The 7,500-nt window shown below is 47.1% G+C and overlaps 23 non-coding genes and 3 pseudogenes across 23 annotated transcripts in view; all 26 read left to right on the forward strand.

Moving 5' to 3' along the window:
* LOC146284556 (5S ribosomal RNA) overlaps positions 1-65 on the forward strand; it is a 119-nt gene extending 54 nt beyond the window's left edge. The window contains exon 1 of the ribosomal RNA XR_014760649.1: positions 1-65. This exon is cut by the window's left edge and continues 54 nt beyond it. This is a non-coding gene — a ribosomal RNA (5S ribosomal RNA).
* A 198-nt stretch (positions 66-263) lies between these two features.
* LOC146284557 (5S ribosomal RNA) lies at positions 264-382 on the forward strand. Its single transcript, XR_014761260.1, has one exon. It is a non-coding gene; the product is annotated as a 5S ribosomal RNA (ribosomal RNA).
* A 180-nt stretch (positions 383-562) lies between these two features.
* On the forward strand, positions 563-681 carry LOC146284558 (5S ribosomal RNA). The gene has a single exon (XR_014759639.1). It is a non-coding gene; the product is annotated as a 5S ribosomal RNA (ribosomal RNA).
* A 178-nt stretch (positions 682-859) lies between these two features.
* On the forward strand, positions 860-968 carry LOC146284559 (5S ribosomal RNA; annotated as a pseudogene).
* Positions 969-1,142: 174 nt separating this feature from the next.
* LOC146284560 (5S ribosomal RNA) lies at positions 1,143-1,261 on the forward strand. Its single transcript, XR_014759640.1, has one exon. It is a non-coding gene; the product is annotated as a 5S ribosomal RNA (ribosomal RNA).
* A 174-nt stretch (positions 1,262-1,435) lies between these two features.
* On the forward strand, positions 1,436-1,554 carry LOC146284561 (5S ribosomal RNA). The gene has a single exon (XR_014760650.1). It is a non-coding gene; the product is annotated as a 5S ribosomal RNA (ribosomal RNA).
* A 190-nt stretch (positions 1,555-1,744) lies between these two features.
* On the forward strand, positions 1,745-1,863 carry LOC146284562 (5S ribosomal RNA). The gene has a single exon (XR_014761261.1). It is a non-coding gene; the product is annotated as a 5S ribosomal RNA (ribosomal RNA).
* Positions 1,864-2,043: 180 nt separating this feature from the next.
* LOC146284563 (5S ribosomal RNA) lies at positions 2,044-2,162 on the forward strand. The gene has a single exon (XR_014759641.1). It is a non-coding gene; the product is annotated as a 5S ribosomal RNA (ribosomal RNA).
* Positions 2,163-2,340: 178 nt separating this feature from the next.
* On the forward strand, positions 2,341-2,459 carry LOC146284564 (5S ribosomal RNA). Its single transcript, XR_014761262.1, has one exon. It is a non-coding gene; the product is annotated as a 5S ribosomal RNA (ribosomal RNA).
* Positions 2,460-2,637: 178 nt separating this feature from the next.
* LOC146284565 (5S ribosomal RNA) lies at positions 2,638-2,756 on the forward strand. Its single transcript, XR_014760651.1, has one exon. It is a non-coding gene; the product is annotated as a 5S ribosomal RNA (ribosomal RNA).
* Positions 2,757-2,930: 174 nt separating this feature from the next.
* Positions 2,931-3,049, forward strand: LOC146284566 (5S ribosomal RNA). Its single transcript, XR_014761263.1, has one exon. It is a non-coding gene; the product is annotated as a 5S ribosomal RNA (ribosomal RNA).
* A 170-nt stretch (positions 3,050-3,219) lies between these two features.
* On the forward strand, positions 3,220-3,338 carry LOC146284567 (5S ribosomal RNA). The gene has a single exon (XR_014759642.1). It is a non-coding gene; the product is annotated as a 5S ribosomal RNA (ribosomal RNA).
* Positions 3,339-3,516: 178 nt separating this feature from the next.
* LOC146284568 (5S ribosomal RNA) lies at positions 3,517-3,625 on the forward strand (annotated as a pseudogene).
* Positions 3,626-3,799: 174 nt separating this feature from the next.
* On the forward strand, positions 3,800-3,918 carry LOC146284569 (5S ribosomal RNA). The gene has a single exon (XR_014759644.1). It is a non-coding gene; the product is annotated as a 5S ribosomal RNA (ribosomal RNA).
* Positions 3,919-4,096: 178 nt separating this feature from the next.
* LOC146284570 (5S ribosomal RNA) lies at positions 4,097-4,215 on the forward strand. The gene has a single exon (XR_014760652.1). It is a non-coding gene; the product is annotated as a 5S ribosomal RNA (ribosomal RNA).
* Positions 4,216-4,407: 192 nt separating this feature from the next.
* Positions 4,408-4,526, forward strand: LOC146284571 (5S ribosomal RNA). Its single transcript, XR_014761264.1, has one exon. It is a non-coding gene; the product is annotated as a 5S ribosomal RNA (ribosomal RNA).
* A 176-nt stretch (positions 4,527-4,702) lies between these two features.
* On the forward strand, positions 4,703-4,821 carry LOC146284572 (5S ribosomal RNA). Its single transcript, XR_014759645.1, has one exon. It is a non-coding gene; the product is annotated as a 5S ribosomal RNA (ribosomal RNA).
* Positions 4,822-4,999: 178 nt separating this feature from the next.
* Positions 5,000-5,118, forward strand: LOC146284573 (5S ribosomal RNA). Its single transcript, XR_014759646.1, has one exon. It is a non-coding gene; the product is annotated as a 5S ribosomal RNA (ribosomal RNA).
* A 184-nt stretch (positions 5,119-5,302) lies between these two features.
* On the forward strand, positions 5,303-5,421 carry LOC146284574 (5S ribosomal RNA). The gene has a single exon (XR_014760653.1). It is a non-coding gene; the product is annotated as a 5S ribosomal RNA (ribosomal RNA).
* Positions 5,422-5,613: 192 nt separating this feature from the next.
* LOC146284575 (5S ribosomal RNA) lies at positions 5,614-5,732 on the forward strand. The gene has a single exon (XR_014761265.1). It is a non-coding gene; the product is annotated as a 5S ribosomal RNA (ribosomal RNA).
* A 176-nt stretch (positions 5,733-5,908) lies between these two features.
* On the forward strand, positions 5,909-6,027 carry LOC146284576 (5S ribosomal RNA). Its single transcript, XR_014759647.1, has one exon. It is a non-coding gene; the product is annotated as a 5S ribosomal RNA (ribosomal RNA).
* Positions 6,028-6,199: 172 nt separating this feature from the next.
* On the forward strand, positions 6,200-6,308 carry LOC146284577 (5S ribosomal RNA; annotated as a pseudogene).
* Positions 6,309-6,482: 174 nt separating this feature from the next.
* LOC146284578 (5S ribosomal RNA) lies at positions 6,483-6,601 on the forward strand. The gene has a single exon (XR_014759648.1). It is a non-coding gene; the product is annotated as a 5S ribosomal RNA (ribosomal RNA).
* Positions 6,602-6,779: 178 nt separating this feature from the next.
* Positions 6,780-6,898, forward strand: LOC146284579 (5S ribosomal RNA). The gene has a single exon (XR_014760654.1). It is a non-coding gene; the product is annotated as a 5S ribosomal RNA (ribosomal RNA).
* Positions 6,899-7,088: 190 nt separating this feature from the next.
* LOC146284580 (5S ribosomal RNA) lies at positions 7,089-7,207 on the forward strand. The gene has a single exon (XR_014761267.1). It is a non-coding gene; the product is annotated as a 5S ribosomal RNA (ribosomal RNA).
* A 180-nt stretch (positions 7,208-7,387) lies between these two features.
* The window catches only part of LOC146284581 (5S ribosomal RNA), a 119-nt gene continuing 6 nt past the window's right edge, over positions 7,388-7,500 (forward strand). Inside the window, exon 1 of the ribosomal RNA XR_014759649.1 lies at positions 7,388-7,500. This exon is cut by the window's right edge and continues 6 nt beyond it. This is a non-coding gene — a ribosomal RNA (5S ribosomal RNA).

Raw genomic sequence — 7,500 nt, forward strand, 5'->3', positions numbered from 1 at the left:
AGCAGGGTCGGGCCTGGTTAGTACTTGGATGGGAGACCGCCTGGGAATACCAGGTGCTGTATGCTCTTTTGCTCATTCACTTAGAAACTGACATCTTGCAATATGCACAAGTAGTCCTTCATGAAAGGGGCTGGAAGCTGTTTTCATTTTGACACGAGAGAGAGAGAGAGAGAGAGAGAGAGAGAGAGAGAGAGAGAGACTACCTTGCATTGTCAATTGCTAAATCTGTATATGGATAAGTAGCCTATGGTTGTCAACTTATTTCGTACGGCCATACCAGCCTGGCAACGCCTGATCTCGTCTGATCTCGGAAGCTAAGCAGGGTCGGGCCTGGTTAGTACTTGGATGGGAGACCGCCTGGGAATACCAGGTGCTGTATGCTCTTTTGCTCATTCACTTAGAAACTGAAATCTTGCAATATGCACAAGTAGTCCTTCATGAAAGGGGCTGGAAGCTGTTTTCATTTTGACACGAGAGAGAGAGAGAGAGAGAGAGAGACCACCTTGCATTGTCAATTGCTAAATCTGTATATGGATAAGTAGCCTATGGTTGTCAACTTATTTCGTACGGCCATACCAGCCTGGCAACGCCCGATCTCGTCTGATCTCGGAAGCTAAGCAGGGTCGGGCCTGGTTAGTACTTGGATGGGAGACCGCCTGGGAATACCAGGTGCTGTATGCTCTTTTGCTCATTCACTTAGAAACTGACATCTTGCAATATGCACAAGTAGTCCTTCGAGAAAGGGGCTGGAAGCTGTTTTCATTTTGACACGAGAGAGAGAGAGAGAGAGAGAGACTACCTTGCATTGTCAATTGCTAAATCTGTATATGGATAAGTAGCCTATGGTTGTCAACTTATTTCGTACGGCCATACCAGCCTGGCAACGCCTGATCTCGGAAGCTAAGCAGGGTCGGGCCTGGTTAGTACTTGGATGGGAGACCGCCTGGGAATACCAGGTGCTGTATGCTCTTTTGCTCATTCACTTAGAAACTGACATCTTGCAATATGCACAAGTAGTCCTTCATGAAAGGGGCTGGAAGCTGTTTTCATTTTGACACGAGAGAGAGAGAGAGAGAGACTACCTTGCATTGTCAATTGCTAAATCTGTATATGGATAAGTAGCCTATGGTTGTCAACTTATTTCGTACGGCCATACCAGCCTGGCAACGCCCGATCTCGTCTGATCTCGGAAGCTAAGCAGGGTCGGGCCTGGTTAGTACTTGGATGGGAGACCGCCTGGGAATACCAGGTGCTGTATGCTCTTTTGCTCATTCACTTAGAAACTGACATCTTGCAATATGCACAAGTAGTCCTTCATGAAAGGGGCTGGAAACTGTTTTCATTTTGACACGAGAGAGAGAGAGAGAGAGACCACCTTGCATTGTGAATTGCTAAATCTGTATATGGATAAATAGCCTATGGTTGTCAACTTATTTCGTACGGCCATACCAGCCTGGCAACGCCCGATCACGTCTGATCTCGGAAGCTAAGCAGGGTCGGGCCTGGTTAGTACTTGGATGGGAGACCGCCTGGGAATACCAGGTGCTGTATGCTCTTTTGCTCATTCACTTAGAAACTGACATCTTGCAATATGCACAAGTAGTCCTTCATGAAAGGGGCTGGAAGCTGTTTTCATTTTGACACGAGAGAGAGAGAGAGAGAGAGAGAGAGAGAGAGAGACTACCTTGCATTGTCAATTGCTAAATCTGTATATGGATAAGTAGCCTATGGTTGTCAACTTATTTCGTACGGCCATACCAGCCTGGCAACGCCTGATCTCGTCTGATCTCGGAAGCTAAGCAGGGTCGGGCCTGGTTAGTACTTGGATGGGAGACCGCCTGGGAATACCAGGTGCTGTATGCTCTTTTGCTCATTCACTTAGAAACTGAAATCTTGCAATATGCACAAGTAGTCCTTCATGAAAGGGGCTGGAAGCTGTTTTCATTTTGACACGAGAGAGAGAGAGAGAGAGAGAGAGACCACCTTGCATTGTCAATTGCTAAATCTGTATATGGATAAGTAGCCTATGGTTGTCAACTTATTTCGTACGGCCATACCAGCCTGGCAACGCCCGATCTCGTCTGATCTCGGAAGCTAAGCAGGGTCGGGCCTGGTTAGTACTTGGATGGGAGACCGCCTGGGAATACCAGGTGCTGTATGCTCTTTTGCTCATTCACTTAGAAACTGACATCTTGCAATATGCACAAGTAGTCCTTCATGAAAGGGGCTGGAAGCTGTTTTCATTTTGACACGAGAGAGAGAGAGAGAGAGAGAGACTACCTTGCATTGTCAATTGCTAAATCTGTATATGGATAAGTAGCCTATGGTTGTCAACTTATTTCGTACGGCCATACCAGCCTGGCAACGCCTGATCTCGTCTGATCTCGGAAGCTAAGCAGGGTCGGGCCTGGTTAGTACTTGGATGGGAGACCGCCTGGGAATACCAGGTGCTGTATGCTCTTTTGCTCATTCACTTAGAAACTGACATCTTGCAATATGCACAAGTAGTCCTTCATGAAAGGGGCTGGAAACTGTTTTCATTTTGACACGAGAGAGAGAGAGAGAGAGAGAGACCACCTTGCATTGTGAATTGCTAAATCTGTATATGGATAAGTAGCCTATGGTTGTCAACTTATTTCGTACGGCCATACCAGCCTGGCAACGCCCGATCACGTCTGATCTCGGAAGCTAAGCAGGGTCGGGCCTGGTTAGTACTTGGATGGGAGACCGCCTGGGAATACCAGGTGCTGTATGCTCTTTTGCTCATTCACTTAGAAACTGACATCTTGCAATATGCACAAGTAGTCCTTCATGAAAGGGGCTGGAAGCTGTTTTCATTTTGACACGAGAGAGAGAGAGAGAGAGACTACCTTGCATTGTCAATTGCTAAATCTGTATATGGATAAGTAGCCTATGGTTGTCAACTTATTTCGTACGGCCATACCAGCCTGGCAACGCCTGATCTCGTCTGATCTCGGAAGCTAAGCAGGGTCGGGCCTGGTTAGTACTTGGATGGGAGACCGCCTGGGAATACCAGGTGCTGTATGCTCTTTTGCTCATTCACTTAGAAACTGAAATCTTGCAATATGCACAAGTAGTCCTTCATGAAAGGGGCTGGAAGCTGTTTTCATTTTGACACGAGAGAGAGAGAGAGACCACCTTGCATTGTCAATTGCTAAATCTGTATATGGATAAGTAGCCTATGGTTGTCAACTTATTTCGTACGGCCATACCAGCCTGGCAACGCCCGATCTCGTCTGATCTCGGAAGCTAAGCAGGGTCGGGCCTGGTTAGTACTTGGATGGGAGACCGCCTGGGAATACCAGGTGCTGTATGCTCTTTTGCTCATTCACTTAGAAACTGACATCTTGCAATATGCACAAGTAGTCCTTCGAGAAAGGGGCTGGAAGCTGTTTTCATTTTGACACGAGAGAGAGAGAGAGAGAGAGAGACTACCTTGCATTGTCAATTGCTAAATCTGTATATGGATAAGTAGCCTATGGTTGTCAACTTATTTCGTACGGCCATACCAGCCTGGCAACGCCTGATCTCGGAAGCTAAGCAGGGTCGGGCCTGGTTAGTACTTGGATGGGAGACCGCCTGGGAATACCAGGTGCTGTATGCTCTTTTGCTCATTCACTTAGAAACTGACATCTTGCAATATGCACAAGTAGTCCTTCATGAAAGGGGCTGGAAGCTGTTTTCATTTTGACACGAGAGAGAGAGAGAGAGAGACTACCTTGCATTGTCAATTGCTAAATCTGTATATGGATAAGTAGCCTATGGTTGTCAACTTATTTCGTACGGCCATACCAGCCTGGCAACGCCCGATCTCGTCTGATCTCGGAAGCTAAGCAGGGTCGGGCCTGGTTAGTACTTGGATGGGAGACCGCCTGGGAATACCAGGTGCTGTATGCTCTTTTGCTCATTCACTTAGAAACTGACATCTTGCAATATGCACAAGTAGTCCTTCATGAAAGGGGCTGGAAACTGTTTTCATTTTGACACGAGAGAGAGAGAGAGAGAGAGAGACCACCTTGCATTGTGAATTGCTAAATCTGTATATGGATAAATAGCCTATGGTTGTCAACTTATTTCGTACGGCCATACCAGCCTGGCAACGCCCGATCACGTCTGATCTCGGAAGCTAAGCAGGGTCGGGCCTGGTTAGTACTTGGATGGGAGACCGCCTGGGAATACCAGGTGCTGTATGCTCTTTTGCTCATTCACTTAGAAACTGACATCTTGCAATATGCACAAGTAGTCCTTCATGAAAGGGGCTGGAAGCTGTTTTCATTTTGACACGAGAGAGAGAGAGAGAGAGAGAGAGAGAGAGAGAGAGACTACCTTGCATTGTCAATTGCTAAATCTGTATATGGATAAGTAGCCTATGGTTGTCAACTTATTTCGTACGGCCATACCAGCCTGGCAACGCCTGATCTCGTCTGATCTCGGAAGCTAAGCAGGGTCGGGCCTGGTTAGTACTTGGATGGGAGACCGCCTGGGAATACCAGGTGCTGTATGCTCTTTTGCTCATTCACTTAGAAACTGAAATCTTGCAATATGCACAAGTAGTCCTTCATGAAAGGGGCTGGAAGCTGTTTTCATTTTGACACGAGAGAGAGAGAGAGAGAGAGACCACCTTGCATTGTCAATTGCTAAATCTGTATATGGATAAGTAGCCTATGGTTGTCAACTTATTTCGTACGGCCATACCAGCCTGGCAACGCCCGATCTCGTCTGATCTCGGAAGCTAAGCAGGGTCGGGCCTGGTTAGTACTTGGATGGGAGACCGCCTGGGAATACCAGGTGCTGTATGCTCTTTTGCTCATTCACTTAGAAACTGACATCTTGCAATATGCACAAGTAGTCCTTCATGAAAGGGGCTGGAAGCTGTTTTCATTTTGACACGAGAGAGAGAGAGAGAGAGAGAGACTACCTTGCATTGTCAATTGCTAAATCTGTATATGGATAAGTAGCCTATGGTTGTCAACTTATTTCGTACGGCCATACCAGCCTGGCAACGCCCGATCTCGTCTGATCTCGGAAGCTAAGCAGGGTCGGGCCTGGTTAGTACTTGGATGGGAGACCGCCTGGGAATACCAGGTGCTGTATGCTCTTTTGCTCATTCACTTAGAAACTGACATCTTGCAATATGCACAAGTAGTCCTTCATGAAAGGGGCTGGAAACTGTTTTCATTTTGACACGAGAGAGAGAGAGAGAGAGAGAGAGAGAGACCACCTTGCATTGTGAATTGCTAAATCTGTATATGGATAAGTAGCCTATGGTTGTCAACTTATTTCGTACGGCCATACCAGCCTGGCAACGCCCGATCACGTCTGATCTCGGAAGCTAAGCAGGGTCGGGCCTGGTTAGTACTTGGATGGGAGACCGCCTGGGAATACCAGGTGCTGTATGCTCTTTTGCTCATTCACTTAGAAACTGACATCTTGCAATATGCACAAGTAGTCCTTCATGAAAGGGGCTGGAAGCTGTTTTCATTTTGACACGAGAGAGAGAGAGAGAGAGAGAGAGAGAGAGAGAGAGACTACCTTGCATTGTCAATTGCTAAATCTGTATATGGATAAGTAGCCTATGGTTGTCAACTTATTTCGTACGGCCATACCAGCCTGGCAACGCCTGATCTCGTCTGATCTCGGAAGCTAAGCAGGGTCGGGCCTGGTTAGTACTTGGATGGGAGACCGCCTGGGAATACCAGGTGCTGTATGCTCTTTTGCTCATTCACTTAGAAACTGAAATCTTGCAATATGCACAAGTAGTCCTTCATGAAAGGGGCTGGAAGCTGTTTTCATTTTGACACGAGAGAGAGAGAGAGAGAGAGACCACCTTGCATTGTCAATTGCTAAATCTGTATATGGATAAGTAGCCTATGGTTGTCAACTTATTTCGTACGGCCATACCAGCCTGGCAACGCCCGATCTCGTCTGATCTCGGAAGCTAAGCAGGGTCGGGCCTGGTTAGTACTTGGATGGGAGACCGCCTGGGAATACCAGGTGCTGTATGCTCTTTTGCTCATTCACTTAGAAACTGACATCTTGCAATATGCACAAGTAGTCCTTCGAGAAAGGGGCTGGAAGCTGTTTTCATTTTGACACGAGAGAGAGAGAGAGAGACTACCTTGCATTGTCAATTGCTAAATCTGTATATGGATAAGTAGCCTATGGTTGTCAACTTATTTCGTACGGCCATACCAGCCTGGCAACGCCTGATCTCGGAAGCTAAGCAGGGTCGGGCCTGGTTAGTACTTGGATGGGAGACCGCCTGGGAATACCAGGTGCTGTATGCTCTTTTGCTCATTCACTTAGAAACTGACATCTTGCAATATGCACAAGTAGTCCTTCATGAAAGGGGCTGGAAGCTGTTTTCATTTTGACACGAGAGAGAGAGAGAGAGAGACTACCTTGCATTGTCAATTGCTAAATCTGTATATGGATAAGTAGCCTATGGTTGTCAACTTATTTCGTACGGCCATACCAGCCTGGCAACGCCCGATCTCGTCTGATCTCGGAAGCTAAGCAGGGTCGGGCCTGGTTAGTACTTGGATGGGAGACCGCCTGGGAATACCAGGTGCTGTATGCTCTTTTGCTCATTCACTTAGAAACTGACATCTTGCAATATGCACAAGTAGTCCTTCATGAAAGGGGCTGGAAACTGTTTTCATTTTGACACGAGAGAGAGAGAGAGAGAGAGAGACCACCTTGCATTGTGAATTGCTAAATCTGTATATGGATAAATAGCCTATGGTTGTCAACTTATTTCGTACGGCCATACCAGCCTGGCAACGCCCGATCACGTCTGATCTCGGAAGCTAAGCAGGGTCGGGCCTGGTTAGTACTTGGATGGGAGACCGCCTGGGAATACCAGGTGCTGTATGCTCTTTTGCTCATTCACTTAGAAACTGACATCTTGCAATATGCACAAGTAGTCCTTCATGAAAGGGGCTGGAAGCTGTTTTCATTTTGACACGAGAGAGAGAGAGAGAGAGAGAGAGAGAGAGAGAGACTACCTTGCATTGTCAATTGCTAAATCTGTATATGGATAAGTAGCCTATGGTTGTCAACTTATTTCGTACGGCCATACCAGCCTGGCAACGCCTGATCTCGTCTGATCTCGGAAGCTAAGCAGGGTCGGGCCTGGTTAGTACTTGGATGGGAGACCGCCTGGGAATACCAGGTGCTGTATGCTCTTTTGCTCATTCACTTAGAAACTGAAATCTTGCAATATGCACAAGTAGTCCTTCATGAAAGGGGCTGGAAGCTGTTTTCATTTTGACACGAGAGAGAGAGAGAGAGAGAGAGAGACCACCTTGCATTGTCAATTGCTAAATCTGTATATGGATAAGTAGCCTATGGTTGTCAACTTATTTCGTACGGCCATACCAGCCTGGCAACGCCCGATCTCGTCTGATCTCGGAAGCTAAGCAGGGTCGGGCCTGGTTAGTACTTGGATGGGAGACCGCCTGGGAATACCAGGTGCTG

Source organism: Hypomesus nipponensis, chromosome 6 (genome assembly GCF_054491055.1).
Source record: "Hypomesus nipponensis isolate SF chromosome 6, ASM5449105v1, whole genome shotgun sequence".
NCBI classification, from domain to species: domain Eukaryota; kingdom Metazoa; phylum Chordata; class Actinopteri; order Osmeriformes; family Osmeridae; genus Hypomesus; species Hypomesus nipponensis.